General features: G+C 38.5%; 1 protein-coding gene across 10 annotated transcripts in view; it reads right to left on the reverse strand.

Moving 5' to 3' along the window:
* Positions 1-16,466, reverse strand: part of MAPKAP1 (MAPK associated protein 1) — a 229,755-nt gene that overhangs the window by 134,891 nt on the left and 78,398 nt on the right. The window contains exon 1 of one of the 10 annotated variants that reach the window (XM_073806603.1): positions 2,729-2,747. The exons of the other annotated variants lie outside the window; for them this stretch is intronic. The gene's annotated coding sequence lies outside the window, so the exon portion shown is untranslated. Of the gene's footprint in view, positions 1-2,728; positions 2,748-16,466 lie in introns of those variants that run through there. 10 annotated transcript variants of the gene reach the window in all.

A 16,466-nucleotide genomic window follows, 5' to 3' on the forward strand; every position in this document is an offset into this window, starting at 1 on the left:
TACAGAAGGAGCACTCTGAGGGGCTGCCCAAGGAGAACCGGTAAGGATTGAGACTCCAGAGATCATTGCCACTGTCAGCTGACTGCAGGCAAGTCACCACTGTTTAGGAAATGAAAGCAGATAGTTATATGGTACTCCTACGCATCCCTTTACCCTCTTCATTTCATAGTGAAATAGCAAGTGTGGGGAAAACTATGAGAATAAATATGGCAGATACTTATTAAATGAATGAAGCATTTTATTTTTTTAATCTTCTAATTCCATCTTGAGGCACTGATGACAGGAGAAAAGTGCCTTGCACAAACCTTGAAATTATATATTTTTTAATAAGGAGCCTCTTCTGAAAAAACTCAAAAGGTGGTGGCAGTTAGCTCTATCTAATAGTCCCTGTGTTGCAATATTTAGAGAGAATCATCTAAAACATAAAACAATCCATCAATATAATAGAAAGTAATTAACTTATTAAAAAAAAAGTGACCAAAGAATTAAAAGTATTCATCACACATCAAGGCAAGCAATATTCCAAAGAGTAACATCTAACTATTAAAAAGCAACCAGCAATAAACAAAGATCATATACAGATTCACTGCATGGCAATTTATGTGTTCCACAGGAGTGGGGAAATGGAGGCATAATTAGAGCACAAGGAAAGGGTCACCACAGAGACAGGGAAAACTGGTTTAGCTCCATCTTTCCCAATCACTCATGCATTCAACAAACACCTACTGAAACACCATTTTGGGCTCTGAAGACAAAATTAAGTAAGACAAAATGCAGACCTTCATCAAATTCATGGTCTGTTGAAGGTCTATACTGTACATTGTGATCAAAGCTTTAAGAGGGAAAGTACAGGCTATTACGAGAGCTCAGAAACAACCCAGACTAAAGGGGGTTGGAAAAGGCCTCCCAGATAAAAAAATAAAAAATAAAAACCTTACCCTTCCATCCAATAGAACCACTAGCCCAAGGAAAAGACACTTACTGTATTTAAACACCTTCTATACCAATATACAAAAAAGTGAATATGAGTTCTCCCTGAGACAAAGGATTATGAGCGTTTAGTTTTAATTTTCTGCTTTATATTTTTCTGCACTTTCTATACCAAGCATGTTATTACTTTTATAATTAGAAACAAAATAGTAAATATTATAATTAAATGAGAAAAAAGGGGATAAAAAGAACTACTGGGCTTCCCTGGTGGCGCAGTGGTTGCGAGTCCGCCTGCCGATGCAGGGGACGCGGGTTCGTGCCCCGGTCCGGGAAGATCCCACATGCCGCAGAGCGGCTGGGCCCTTGAGCCATGGCCGCTGAGCCTGCGCGTCCGGAGCCTGTGCTCCGCAACGGGAGAGGCCACAACAGTGAGAGGCCCGCGTACCGCAAAAAAAAAAAAAAAAAAAAAAAAAAAAAAAAAAAAAAAGAACTACTACACAGAGCTTAAGAGTTTTAGGTAAGAGAAAGAGAGGATCAACTTTGAAAATGTAGCCTATGTTAAGGCATCCAGCAGAATTTACTAAGGACACATTATGTGCCAGTTGCTGTGACAGGCTGTTGGAAAAAATAAGTTGAAAATCTAACTCAGACACCTTTCAACGGCAAGTTAAGTAATTTTTACCAAAGAAAAATGAAAAGTAATAAACCCATATCGAGCTAACTAATTTGGAGTTGAACAACTCTTTCCAGAGCAGCCCCTAAATCAGGAAATGGCCCTAATTCAGGTTTTAGAACAAAAAGAAAAGTATTTCTGAAGCAAAACTATTCCTCAACACAACTGCAACTGATGAAGACAACTAGACTCCAGAGTTCATATCACATGGCCTGTCCATGACTTGATGGCCTAGCAAATGCAGCCCAAATCTCAAACTCAACATGTCCAAGACCTGTTTCCTCCTTCAGCTTGTCTCTCATTCTATATTTGATCTCAGTTAAGGCTTTCACCACCTACTCTGTCACTCAAGCTAAGAACCTTAACTCTTTTTTCTGTCTCATCTTTCAAATGTCTCTGAAAATCTCTCAAATCTTCCTCCTCAATGCCACTGCCCTAGTTCAAGCTTCATCATCTCTCAGCAAGACTGCTGTAGCAATCTCCCAACTATCTCCCTGTCTCTAAAATCTCTCCTCTCTCCAAATCTTAATTTCCTTACTGCTATCAAAGCGATTTTTCTCTAATCACTGAACATGCCTATCACTGAGAATACATGATGGCTCTCCCCAGTGTTAGCATTCCAGCTCTTTAGCATGGCAATTAATACCCTTTGCAATCTGGTCCCAATGTATCATCAATGAAGTATATTGAAGAGAAGTTAAGAGCATAGATTTGGGGTCAGCCAGATCCAGGTTTGAATCCAGACTCTGCCACTTCCTTAGCTGCTAGACCTGAGACATTGGGCAGGTATCTGTACTTCTCAGAACCTCCATTCCCTTACTTAGAAAAGCAAATAAAATGTATATAAAATGCCTGACACATAGCCGCTAATCAAGAAGTGTACCTCTTCTTCTGTCCTTCAATTCAAATGTCTCCTTTTCCTAGAAGGTGGAAGTCGAAATTAATTTCCTCTTCTCTGCCCCCTAACAAACTGACTTGCATAGCCTTATGGCTTCATTTTTCTCTACCTACCATTACAACCTCCTTCCCCACCCTCTCATGTAACTGTAAAGGGAAAAACTGTATCTCACCCATTTTGTATTCTCCAAGGGCAAAGAATATAGCAGGGGTGTGGTGTTAGCTTACTGAATTGAAAGAAGTCCTCAGAATGTCTCTCAAAATGGACCCACCACACCTAGCACTTCTCTCGTATCCCAGGTAAACTGGTTATACCTCTTCCACTTCCCAGGCCATTCTTCAGGAGCCCTCTTTCTCCTCTAAAATATCCCCAGCACCTAACATAGGGATGACATATAGTAGTTACTTACACATATCGATGGAGTGAATGATTAATATTCTTTTAACACATGATTTTTAAACTCTTGCATTATATTATAGCATACAGAGGTACTATCAACCTGTTCCCCTATTATTAAATGGACGTTGTTTCTAATATTTCACTATTGTGAATTATATTCTCAGAAACATTCTCTTCTATAAATGTTTGTACATATATTCTAAGGAGTAGATTACTAGGCCAAAGAGTATCAGTGCTTTGTGGCTTGTGATATATACTGCAAAAGCTCACTTTTTTTAAAAAGTGTCTCTAAGCCAATCATGAAATATCAGTACTATGAACTATAGGTCACCCAATTAATAATTAGTTCATAAAATGTAAAGATAATAAATTTAAAATAACTTCTATATATGGAATATGAATGGGTACAGAAATGAAATACACAGAATTTCAACATGATGAATTAAAACATTACATCTGTGCCAGATTTTTTTCCCATCTGATCCCATTAATTAAAATAATATACATTTTGCTGCCTATCATAAAGTTGATTTCAAAATTATGTACCTGCTAATTTCCAAAATGAGGGAAGCAGGAAGAACAATAGATAGCATTCAGTTCCAAATCATCCTGAATTAAGAAACATTCATATCAAGTGAGTTAGCTGAATTAAGTCTTAAGGACAGAAGGTTCAGTTAACAGCACTACTTAACATCAAGGTTTGTCAGTAATAAATTGAATATCAGATCTCAAAACTGTTGCTAAGTGTTCAATTTCTCTGTCAGGGGAAAGGAACAGAGTAAGGATAGACAGCTTGGCTTCTGCAATTAAAGAGACAAAAAGCAGGCAACATTATTCCATTAGTCACAACTGCACAAGCAGATCATTATATGTAATTTTAAGGTAGAAATAAATATATCAGTGTATCCCGACAATATAATGATGCAAATTGATAAAAGGGTTATTTGTAGCCTTCAAAACTTAAAACTCTCTTAAATAATGGCTGCAGTTCCATTCCACCAGTACCTTCTTCCCTTAACAAGGACCAAAGAATGCTATAGTCTACAAATGGCCTAGTCTTTAATAACATGATACCCAGACTTGGTACAGGGGTCTCAGATTACCACTACTCTGATGATGATTTAGGGACTTCATTTAATCAGAGTAAGGATTTTAAACAAAATCAAGCCTAATTCTGGTCTAAGCCAGGTTTAATTGACCATGGCTACATGAAGAGGAAACAAAAACCCCAAACCCCATACTGAAGCATTCTGCTCTCAGTAAGTGCTGGCTTTATGAGCTCAGGCAAAGAACTCACTTTTGTACATTCAAAATGGTGGCACAGAACTTATGAATAGATTTTGCATAAAATTCTATGACAAATCCATTCAGAACTAGGGGCTTGGCTTTGTAGTGCTATCTTAACCCTCAATAAATCAGGAATGCTTAAAGCCTATTAAATTATCATTTCCCTGATCTGGCACCTGCAGTCAAGTTAATTTGTCAAAAACATTCCTACAGTCTGTCACTGGACACTGTATTTTCTGACAAGTTAAGTTTAAGATCAAATTGACAAAATCTCAATTTTCTCTGAATCACCAACCTTGGTTCCATTAAGCTTTTATTATTAAGAACGTCAACTGTCACTCTTTCTTTAACAAGGTCAAGTTCTGGTCTGGGTACCTCCAGGATCCTTATTCTATTAATTGGGACAAGCGAGGCATTGCAGTGTGGTGGTTAAAAGTATAAGTTGTAGAGTCAGAAAGACCTGGGTTCAGTTCTCAGCAATGCCACTTACTGTGTGTCCTTGGACAATTTTATTTAACCTTTCTGGGTCACTATTTCCACACAGAAATAGTGTATTATAAAAGTACCTCTTCATGGATTTGTTGAAAGGATTCAATGAGACTACGCATGTAAAGCACTTATCACTGTGCCTAGTCCACGGTAAATACTCAGGAAATGTTGGCTGTTCATTAAGTTGCCTTTTTTCCCCTCTACTTTTACATTCATAGACTTAAAAACAAACAAACCAAAAAAAAACAAACAAAAATACTTTATTACCATTCATACTTTTAAAACTGCAGGGAATTTTCAAAAGAGTTTCAGCAAACGGTTGTCCTACGACGTCTCCTGAACAGCTTCCACTGATGAGGTCCCTGCCACCCTCTGAAGTGGACCCTTGGCTTCAGTCTGCAGGCAAACAGTTTTGACCGCTAGAACTTTTTTTTTTTCGTTGAGGGACACTTTTTCTGCAGATTTTCCTCACTGATCTTAGTTCTAGCCCTCAGAAACCTGGAACAAACTTACCTCCACTTCCACAGACACCCCTTCACATACATGAGGACCTCAAACAAAGTAGCTCAGTTCCTAAACACTGCAGTATGAGCCACGCTGTAACCCTTCTCAGCGTACAGCACAGTATAGAAAGTGACATTTCCCTCGGCTTTTCCCAGGCTGATGATTTTCTTGAATTTTCTTTCTGTAACATCTGTGACAAATATAAATTTATAGTCCCGCACCTGAAACAAGAAAGGGGGCTGGTGCTCTCAAGGAGCCTCCCCATTTAAAATAAACCCGCCATAGTTTGATGTCCTGTCTTTTCTCACTTTAAGAAGAAATGCCTAGAGCTACTGGTTTACGCAATCTGTTATCAAGTGAAATTTGAGTAATAGCCTTGAATAATTCTTTTTTTCAAGACATCGACTGAAAGACCAGCAATCATTCATGTTTAAATACAGGTAAGAAATTTTACAAAATGGGGGGTGGGGGGGAAGGAGGGAGGATGAAGGGAAAAAAAGAAAGCCTACCCATACTGCACCTGGAATAAAAACCGTTTTCTCGAAGTCTAAATTCAGAAAGCAGTCCTTGAAAATGTCAGTTTTTACCATGACATTTTATGATTATGTTTGCTTAGGACCTCTCCGCAGAGTCTACAGAACTGGTCTGCACCCAGCCCTTCCAGCCTTGAGCTGCGTAACTTTGGGCAAGCCCATAACATCTCTGAAAGTCAATTTCCTCAGTCATGAAACACGGATGAGACTACCTCAATAGACTCACTGGACGTACGAAGCAAAAATAAAGCATGTTAAAATGCTCTGTGAACTGCAAATTGTCATACAGTGTCAATTATTTCTTATTACTTTTACTTATGCTGTTGCTCAGACCAGGCAGATCTTCAACAAAAAGTCCCTTCAAACAAGGTTGAGAAGCAGAGGCAATAGGAAAAGATCTCTATTTCTTCAGAGAGAAGAGCCATAGCATTCTCTTCTCATTCAGCCTCAGGATGGTTATAGCCTGTACCAGGAGGTGCTCTCACACAAGCACAATCCAGTCATCTGAAAGCATAATGGGATGTAAAGTGTCCATTTTGAATTTTCATGGCCATTGTGGGATTCTTTAGATCATTAATGTTACACAGCACTTTGCATTTAATTATACAAACAATGGGTTCTATAATGATGAGAATATCAGGGAAAGGTAATTTGCATGAACTAAGCCCCATCACCTAGGGTAAGTTTAGGGACCTCTTCATTATTAAATCATTTATATAATAAAGGCAATATGCTTTAAAAGTAAAAATAGGTTTTTTAAAACCATAAAGAAGAGTTACATGTTTTAAACTCTATCAATGATCATAATACAATGAGTCTTTTTAAGATTTAATATCAACTTTTAAAATTAAAACTCAATGGGGAATGTATACTTGGCTCCATTACTAGATGATGTATCTTTAGAAAAGGTTACAGTATAGCCATTATCATCCTCCTAAATTATATGGAAAATCTGGTACAGCCCTCCAAGTACCCCAAGGACAATTTAATTCCAGAGATAGTGAAGTATTTGGAGAATATAAAATTGTATAAATATTGAAGGAAATAATTCAGGTGCATCGATCATATTCACTTCTTGCAGGGTTTCAGTTGGTTAAATGTTTCAAAAGTTTTAAATGTCAATATACAATTTAAAAGTTATATTGTGTCCTTGATTTTGAATAGTTTTTTAAAACCCACAAATTTATATACTGTAGTAGGTTCATGACTGTTTTAAGCACTTTAAGACTCAATGTTTCTTAATGATATAATTCAAAAATTTCACTGAATCATAATTCAGTAACTCATAAAAACCTCTTAAAATTAATCTTTCACGCATATCTAGCTTATCCAAAGTTAGAATTTAATTAGATGGCCTTGGCACAAATGGGCTTACTACTTTATTTGATCAATCAGTGTATGTCTCTTCAGTAATTATAATGAATTCAAGTCCCTGATGCACCTCCTAGCAAACAATGTAAAAACATCAGACAAAATGGAAATAAATAGCTTTATATTTCTCCAATTACAACATTCACTTTCATCCTCAAAATGCACATGTGAAATAAGTGGGATAGGTGTTATTCTCAATAGGAAAAGGCCACACAAAGGACCTACACCCCTGGTGACAAAGAAAGATGCTTGTCTGCAGCAGAAAATACATGTTTTTTACATTATGAAAATGATACAACTGCAAAGAGCCAACTGAGAAAGTTTGCATTAAACAGTTTGAAAGTACATACTGAAACATAAATAGGAGCAAAAGAACTAGATTATTATTTATTGAGAACACTTCCTGTTGGGAAGACTCACTTCTAACTATATATAAAATTTACAATTGAGAAGAATCCAAAAAGTCTGACTCTCAGGCCTTTATCCCAGATACAATAAAAGGAATAGTTCTTTACTGTTGGGTACATAGAAGGGGCTCAATAAATCCTCACTCACCATGTTTCAGAGGTTAAAAACACAAGGGAACACCAGCTCCCTTAAGAGTAGGCAGAATCCTCCGCTTCTGTTCTCAAAAAGCAGTGGTCAAGTAGCAACTCATGGGCCCCAGAGAATCCTTACTCTTGGGTTAAGAGCCTCATCAGTAATTGTGAGGTGTATCTGTACTAAAAGTGGCTACCCAGGTGGTAGTACCCAAATGTGCTTTCATGATGACAAAGGGAGAAAAAAACAGTTTGGTCCTTGGAGAGACAGGCAAGCTGCCTATGACATCAACATGGCACAAGCTCCAACACAAGCAAAAGGTCTGATGAGACAAAGGCCCATCTCAGGTTGCAATTCTCTGTGGAAACAGGCAGCGGCGAGGCCTGCTCACTTGCAGGAACTGACAAATCACTCGGGTACCAGGGTCTCCCGGGTTTCTCCTCAGCCCTCTGGCATTATTTCCCTCCTGTTCATCCTGAGTCTTAGTCAGTCCGATCTCCTCTGAGGTCCTAACTAAACCAGACACAGGGAGAATCGGGATTTTATCTTATTAAAATAGATATGGCTAATTTGTCTTTTCAAATTCATTTTAAATTAAATTGGATTTCCTCGGAAGGCTGCTAGGTCAGTTCCCCTGCTGCGAAATGCAGGACAAAGGTTAATTGCACGCCCTTCACCAGCTCTTCTACTCTCCTGGGCAGGCTCTGATAACCTGCCCCCAAGAGGTGGGAAGGCTTCAGTTTATTGGGCGATAATGTTGCCATTAGAGCCATTTACCATTATGCCAAGAAACATTTCAATTTTTTTTTTACCTAAATAACAAGATATGATAGCAATAACAAGAATGAAATGCAACAATGTTACCAATTGGTGGTTAGTTCTTCTAAAATGCAAAAACCCAAAGAATAAGACCTAACCTTGCTTTCCTAAAAGGCCCCAACAGATGCAAATGTACACACCCTCCTGGAGCAAACAGTTTTCTGGTTCCAGTGTAAAATTCCATTAACATTTTCACTTAATTTATCTCGTTTAAACTGTCTATGTTCATGAAAATTTAACCCAGTAATTCCCTGTTATACAAAGCATAACAGAGTATGAATATTTAAATACAATGTAAATAAAACACTTTATCAATTATATTTTTGTATTCTAAATTAGTGACTTCACTTAGCATGTCTGCCTTGCACAGCACCACACAATTTTTCAATTAAAGGTCCAGATGTTTCAAAGGCTCCAGTAGGCAACAGCAGTTATGAGAAATGCTTTATCTGCATTGTAATCATCACCACCACATCAGCTCCAGGCTGCATTAACATACTCATGTTTTATTCCTGCTCCCCTTCTAACAGAGCAGGTAATTATACAACACAGTGGAGAAACACAATCCTAAGGGCTGGACAATTTCCTTACAAGCATCCACCTGAGCAACACATTTTCTTAAAAATTTGGGGTGACTGTTTAGCAGGAACATTGATCGTGCAGAATAATTTCTTTAAATAAAAAGAGTGAATCACAGCCATACCAAGCTTAGCGTCAAATAGTATTAAAATGCAAGATGGCCTGCACATACACACTTATGTATACTGAAAATCAACTAGAAGTTTGTATGTGTAAAAACCACTATCATCTGTTAGAATCTAAGCCATTCCTTCTCATTTTTAATGCCAGTGTCATCTCTTGAATGAGTCAACTCTATCTTTATTCTTAGTATTCAAAAATGACAATTCATCTCACCTGAGACTGACCAAGTACAGCAATTATCCCTGTGCCCATTTGATTAAAATATATATATATGAGCAGAGCAAAATGCAATTCTGACAGCTGAAACAAATATATTATTTTTAATTAAATAGTTAAAGAGATTTAATTAAAGAGTTAATTAAATGACTCTCCCACCCAAAAATAGAAAACAATAACCTCTGTTATAAGAGATACTGCTATGCTTAGGAAACATAGTATAATTTAATGGGAAAATATAGTTCCTCATTGTTAAGAGAAACTGCAACAAAATTAACTTTAATTGTAATTTTAAAAATTATTCTACAAACATACTTATATTTTGAAATATTCCAAAAGGAGATGTCCTAATGAAGATGCTATTCAAAAGATAAATGCCTTTACAAATATTAAAACTTCAGACAGGTCAAATCCTAGCAGGTTACACTTCAGCATCTGAAAGCAGACAGCTTCCCTTCCTTCCTGAAGGAACCTTAGGTGGAACATTTTTAACACATCACCATGTCACTTTTTAATGCGCCCCAATCTATTAACCACATGGCAAACTAACAGGGATTTTTAAAATATGAATTTTATGGCTTTGTGCTGGTGATTAATTAAATAAATAGCCACCGTTTCACAAATCATCCCTCTAATTAGTCTAAAACAGACACTTTGCATTCACTGGTGTTACTGCCATCTGAAGCTCACAGAAGGGCAGGAATGGTGCAGCACGGCCGTGTCTCTGCACTTTGGAGCCCATTGTCCCAGGCTGCACGGCTGGCATCCCACCCTGCCACCCAGGGGCAGAGGTGCCATCTTCACAGGTGCTGCAGTCAGCTGGAATTTGATTCCAGCTGCTCAGAAAAGATGTTCTCCTTAATTATTCTCCCTCACCCTAAAGGAAACAATGAAACGACAAAGGAATAAAGTGCAACCTCCAGCTGCAAAGAGAAGAGGTTTCACCAACACAGTTCATGGAGTGAGTAAGAAAGTTGGCTCCAGCTATCTAGTTTAGGAATAAGTAGGGTGAAAGCCTTAGAACTCAAACTCAAACATGTTATATCATTATCTTGAACTCAGATATTAAGCAATTACTTCCAAACCCTATTATTTAAAAGATTCCATTCAAAATCTGAAAAGGTCACTCTTTTTGAAACTAAAAAGAATTCAATCTAACTTGTTTTAGTAGTATATTTTAAAAGATGAGGGACTTCCCTGGTGGTCCAGTGGCTAAGGCTCTGCGCTCCCAATGCAGGGGGCCCAGGTTCGATCCCTGGTCAAGGAACTAGATCCCACATGCCACAACTAAGACCCGGCGCAGCCAAATAAATAAATACTAAAAAAAATAAAGGATGATAATTCCTCTGAAAGCAAATTAAACTTGGAGATAATTTTTAGTGTCGGGGGGAAAAATCAAATGGGAATATCTAAAGAATTCAATTTCCTTTAGGAAATACATTAAGCAGTTTCCTAATCTTGGTATTTAAACTTCATTAGGTAGGAAGGAAGGAAGAAAGGGGGGGGGAGAGAGGGAAGAAAGGAAAAGGAAAAGAAAAAGAAAGGAAGGAAGGAAGAAAGAAAGAAAAAGGAAGGAAGGAAGGAAGGAAAAGAGAGAGGGAGGGAGGAAAAGGGGGAGAGGGAAAGGGAAGGCCTAAGGGGAAAGGAGTGGGAAAAGAAAGAAGGAAAAATTCAGTAGGGATAACACACCAAGGTATGCTACAGATTATTCTGTAGAAAGGCTATCCTCATTTCCCTTCTCTCTAAGAATAGGAGGAAATGACGTGTTGCAGAAAAGATGAGGACCCTGAAGCAAGATAGACTTGTGCCCTCAGCTAAATCATATAATCCCACTTAGCCTCAGTTCCTTCCATCCTGTAAAGGGTTTTAGCCCCTATTCTCTATAATTATAGGGACACTGAGATACTATGGATAAAGCAACTAGCACATTCCCTGCACAGAACAGATGTTCAACAAATGATGGTGATGCTGATGGCAATGAGAAATGGGAGGAAGGCAGAGCCTGGGTGACTACAGCCAACACTGCAGATGCTGTGTTTCAAATGTGAAAAAGAGGGACAAAAGCCCAAATGTACATGAACACAGAACATGATCCTCACTGCACTAAAGAAAACCCAAATCACTGGCAACTAAGAAGAAATGGTGTAGTTTCTCTAACTTTCATCTTTACTGGGCACAGAGATAGGGGAGGGGTGTCTCTAAGACTGTTCATATGGTAGAAATTAGAAAGAAAATGAATGAACTTTGCATTCAGCAGACCTGGGTTTGAATTCTGGCTTAACTACTTACAAGTTGTGTAAACTCAGGCAAATCTGTTCACCTCCCTAAGCCTTCGTTTCCCCAACCCCAAACAGGGAAAATGATATATTCTTTGTAGGGAATCTGGGAAGAATGAATAAAATAGCATACTAGGCACTCTGGCAGTTAGACACTCAGATAGTTTCTACTACATTAAGTTAGATCACATGAAACTCTGATATTCAATCATTTATGATCCACAAAAATTGCAGTTCCATATGGTTTTACCTAATATAGTGACTGAGGCAATGAGTAGCATGAACTGGAAAAACAACAGAAAATTTTCAAAAACGGAATGACTTACACTATCAATATAGGAAGACGACCAAGATATAAAAGGTGTTTTTATGACTGGCTCATGATGCCAGCAATACAGCAGCTAACATGTATTAAACACTTACTATAGGTCAAATATTAGCCCATATATTTGACATCCATAATATTAGTTTATGTAATCCCAAAACAATTTAATGAGATAGAGTCAACTATTCTCCCCATTTTAGATGAAATGGGAGTTTGGAGAAATGAAGTAACTTGCCCAAGGTCACACAGCTGGTGAAGCTGGGAGCTTTCTAACTGCAGAGCCTGAGTTCTTACTCATCACTTATAATTGCATGGCCACACTGCAAAGCTACTTGTTTTGCTTTTAATGAAACTATACGGATGGGCAAAGGGCTGAAATAAACATTTCTCCAAAGATATATATAAATGGCCAATAAGCACATGAAAAGATGCTCAGCATCACTAATCAGTAGGGAAATGCAAATCAAAACTACAACAAGGGGCTTCCCTGGTGGCACAGTGGTTAAGAATCCGCATGCCAATGCAGGCGGCACAGGTTCGATCCTTGGTCTGGGAAGACCCCACATGCCATGGAGCAAGTAAGCCCGTGCGCCACAACTACTGAGCCTGTGCTCTAGAGCCCACAAGCCACAACTGCTGAAGCCTGCGTGCCTAAAGCCTGTGCTCAACAAGAGAAGCCACCACAATGAGAAGCCCATGCACTGCAATGAAGAGTAGATCCCCGCTCGCCGCAGCTAGAGAAAGCCCGTGGCAGCAACGAAGACACAACACAGCCAAAAATAAAAATAAATAAATTTATACATAAAAAAAAACCTACAACGAGATACCACCTCACATGCATCAGAATGGCTACTATCAAAAAAACAGAAAACAGTAAGTGTTGGCAAGGATGTGGAGAAACCGGTAAACTTGTGCACTGTTGGTGGAAATGTAAAATGATACAGCCACTGTGGAAAACAGTATAGAAGCTCTTCAAAAAATTAAAAATTAGAATTACCAAATGTTCCAGCAATTCCTCTTCTGGGTATATATGCAAAAGAATGGAAAGCAGTGTCTTGAAGAAATATTTGTACACTCATGTTATAGCAGCATTATTTACAATAGCTAATAATGGAAGCAATCCAAGCGTCCACTGACAGATGAATGGAAAAGCAAAATGTGGTATACACCTACAATGGGATGTTATTAAGCTTTAAAAAATAAGGGAGGGACTTGCCTGGTGGTGCAGTGGTTAAGAATCCGCCTGCCAATGTAGGGGACACGGGGTTGATCCCTGGTCTAGGAAGATTCCACATGCCGTGGGGCAACTAAGCCCATGCGTCAGAACTACTGAGCCTGCATTCTAGAGCCCGCAGGCCACAACTACTGAAGCCCGTGCTCCTAGAGCCCGTGCTCCACAACAAGAGAAGCCACCAGGGTGAGGAGTCTGCGCACCGCAACGAAGAGTAGCCCCTGCTCAACGCAACTAGAGAAAGCCCGCGCGCAGCAACGAAGACCCAATGCAGCAAAAAATAAATAAATAAAATTTTAAAAAATAAAAATAAGGGAATCCTGCAGTATGCTACAACATGGATGAAGCTTGAGGATATTTATGCTAAGTGAAATAAGCCAGACACAAAAAGACAAATACTGTATGATTCCACTTACATGAGATACTTAGAGTAGTTGAATTCATGGAGACAGAAAGTAGAATGGCGGTTGCCAGGGACTAGGGAGAGGGAAGAATGCCGAGTCGGTGTTTAATGGGTATAAAGTTTCAGTTTTACAAGATGAAAAGAGTTATGGAGACACACTTGTAGTGATGATTATATAACGTTACGAAGGTATTTAATACCACTGAACTGCGCACTTAAAAATGGTTAGGCTGGTTAAAAAACAAACAAACAAACAAACACCATACTGGGCAAGAAGCAAATAATTTATAAATCATTTTCTGGGCCTTCCAAAGGATGGACATGCCAGTGGGCAAGCAAGCACCAGTAGTGAGAGTATTTCACACCAGCACCTACAGTGACTGGGATGACGATGCATTCAAAAGTCCCTTGCAACCATGGCATTCTAGGATACTTCTCCTCCCATGTCATAGTGTTATTTAAGATAGAAAAAAAAAAAAATCAGACATGCTTGGAAGTTTCAAGGAAAAATCCTGAAGTTGTAATCAAATAGCTGCTGTGTTCCCATTATGTTATAGTCAAGCCATTTTGCTATGTGACAAAGGCAGCAAAGCTTTTTATTTATTTGTTTGTTCATTTACCTATTTATGTATACCTCTCATACTTCCTGAATCCTTTCATGTAAACAGTGAACAAGTCATCACAGAAAGGGGAATGGCACTGACAGTGGATGCTATGAATCCATTCCCTTCAAGTCAAGAAAATCCCCAAACACCATGCTTTCAAAGCCAGGACTGTAAAAACAATCACACTTGCATTTAAGGCTTCTTGGAGCGGCCTCTGTGGCACCAAAATCCACCAAAGATAAAGAAGATGTTTGTGCTAAGTTGGGAAAGTGGAGACATCAGCATTTCCGCCTTCAAACCATTATTTCTGCTCTCCAGACAGTACCTGATAAAGCACCTGAAGTGTTGTCTTCTGTGCAGCCACTGCTCTTCCAACGCCTGTGCTCAGGGGTTTCCCTGGGGTTTCCTTTCGGACAATTGCAGCAGAGACTGAGAGGAACCTAAAGGAGCTGCCTTAACCTTCCCGTAAACTGATATTTCCATAGAGGATTAAGACAAACGTTTCAAATAAGCCAATTTCCTTTACTAAAAAACCAAAGTGACAACAGTAGTACCAACAGAAATATATAAAGACAATGAATGAATAAGACACACCTTTCTTGTCTTTGGGCATGCAAAAATATAGAGCAAAAGGTTAGATGGAAGTGGGCTACACAATTCCCTCTTATTTCTGTTGTTCCACAGTGGGGCCCAATGAAAAAGTTATACAAGAATTAGATTGAGTCATACCGAGGGGAAGAGGAAAGAAGTCTAAAAGCTACTATCTACTATATGTTGACGCTGCATGGCATATATATTTCTGTATTTGTGTTGATTATAAATTTTTCTATTCAGAAGAATGCAACTGTATTTCTTTTCTAATAAGGTACTTGCAGAACTCTGGGGATACCAAATGGTTACTTGCTGAACTGGTGAGAATGAAAATCCCTAACTACCCTTGAGATCCCTAACAAGCTTCCTTCTCCTAAAGTACCCTAGGCAACTCCACTGGACCACAGGAAGTAAGAGCTCCCTGTGACCCAAAGGTGTAGGGATGTACAACTAACTGAACAGAACCCTAAAAAAAGAAAGCCAGAATAGAGAACATCCTTAAGAAATCCTGCTCTTGGAAAACTGAGGGAAGCCAGAGGGTTTCCTTGGCTTTGGTCACCTGCCAAGCTTACTGCTTTCCTCCTCATCTTCTAACCTTGTAGTACCTTTCTTGTTTTTCCCTTTACGGCCGTCTCTCCCACGTACCCATATTCCATTTTACACTATTACATGGGTAATGTGAGATGTTTCACATTTAACACTCTGTATTAGCACGGTGAACACTTCTGGAAAGACAGTAACAAAAATTAAAAAGAGCTAACATTTACGCGGGCACTAGGTTGAGCCCTCTACGTATCTCTCTTGATCTTCAAAACTGCCATCACTCCATTTTGCAGATAAATAAATTCCTAGGAAGTTAAAGAAATTGTTAAAGGTCACACAGCTAGTGAGAGAACTCAGGTGGAAACCCAGGTCTGACTGACTCAAAAGATCACCATCTTTATCTGCTATAATTCCCTCTCAAACCAATATATTTTAAAGCTTTTTTTTCTGGGGGGGAGGGGAGCCTTGTATTATATTTTGAATCAACATTTTCATGAAATCAAGAACCATGATATATTTATATATAAGTTGTCTCATCTTTCTCTTCCTTCTGTAATATGTATTTTTCCACAGCATTTAATATAACACATTAAAAAATTTTTATTAAAAGACTTCTATTTCAGCCACATATCAAAGTATGTACCCTGACCAACCATCTAAAAGAAAACAACTAAAGATTTTGATAAATATAAAAAATATATATAATATAAAAACATTTATTTTACCCTATAGGCTGGCAAGTGTTTAAGGAATTCACAAAGGCCCAAAATTTAAATGAAAAGGGAAACCCAGAAAGGGAAACAGAACACAATTTTTGCCTTAATGATGGTATTTGCCAAGCAAGGTGATATTAAGTATCTGCTTTTTTGGTCAGCTGGATACACAGGATAGCCCATTCATAATCTATAATAAAGCTGGAACCCAAAAGACCTACACGTGGGAGTAAATTAGAATTAAGGCCTCCCCACCCGATGAGGAAAAATGCTTATCCAAAAAAATTTTTTTTTCTGAGACTTTATAACCACAATCCAACATTTCATATAAGATTTTCATACCAAATTCACATTACCTGATGGACCAGAAAGACTCAAACCAAGAATTTAAAGTTGATCTGGGCTGACAGTACTCCCA

Source organism: Tursiops truncatus, chromosome 6 (genome assembly GCF_011762595.2).
Source record: "Tursiops truncatus isolate mTurTru1 chromosome 6, mTurTru1.mat.Y, whole genome shotgun sequence".
NCBI classification, from domain to species: domain Eukaryota; kingdom Metazoa; phylum Chordata; class Mammalia; order Artiodactyla; family Delphinidae; genus Tursiops; species Tursiops truncatus.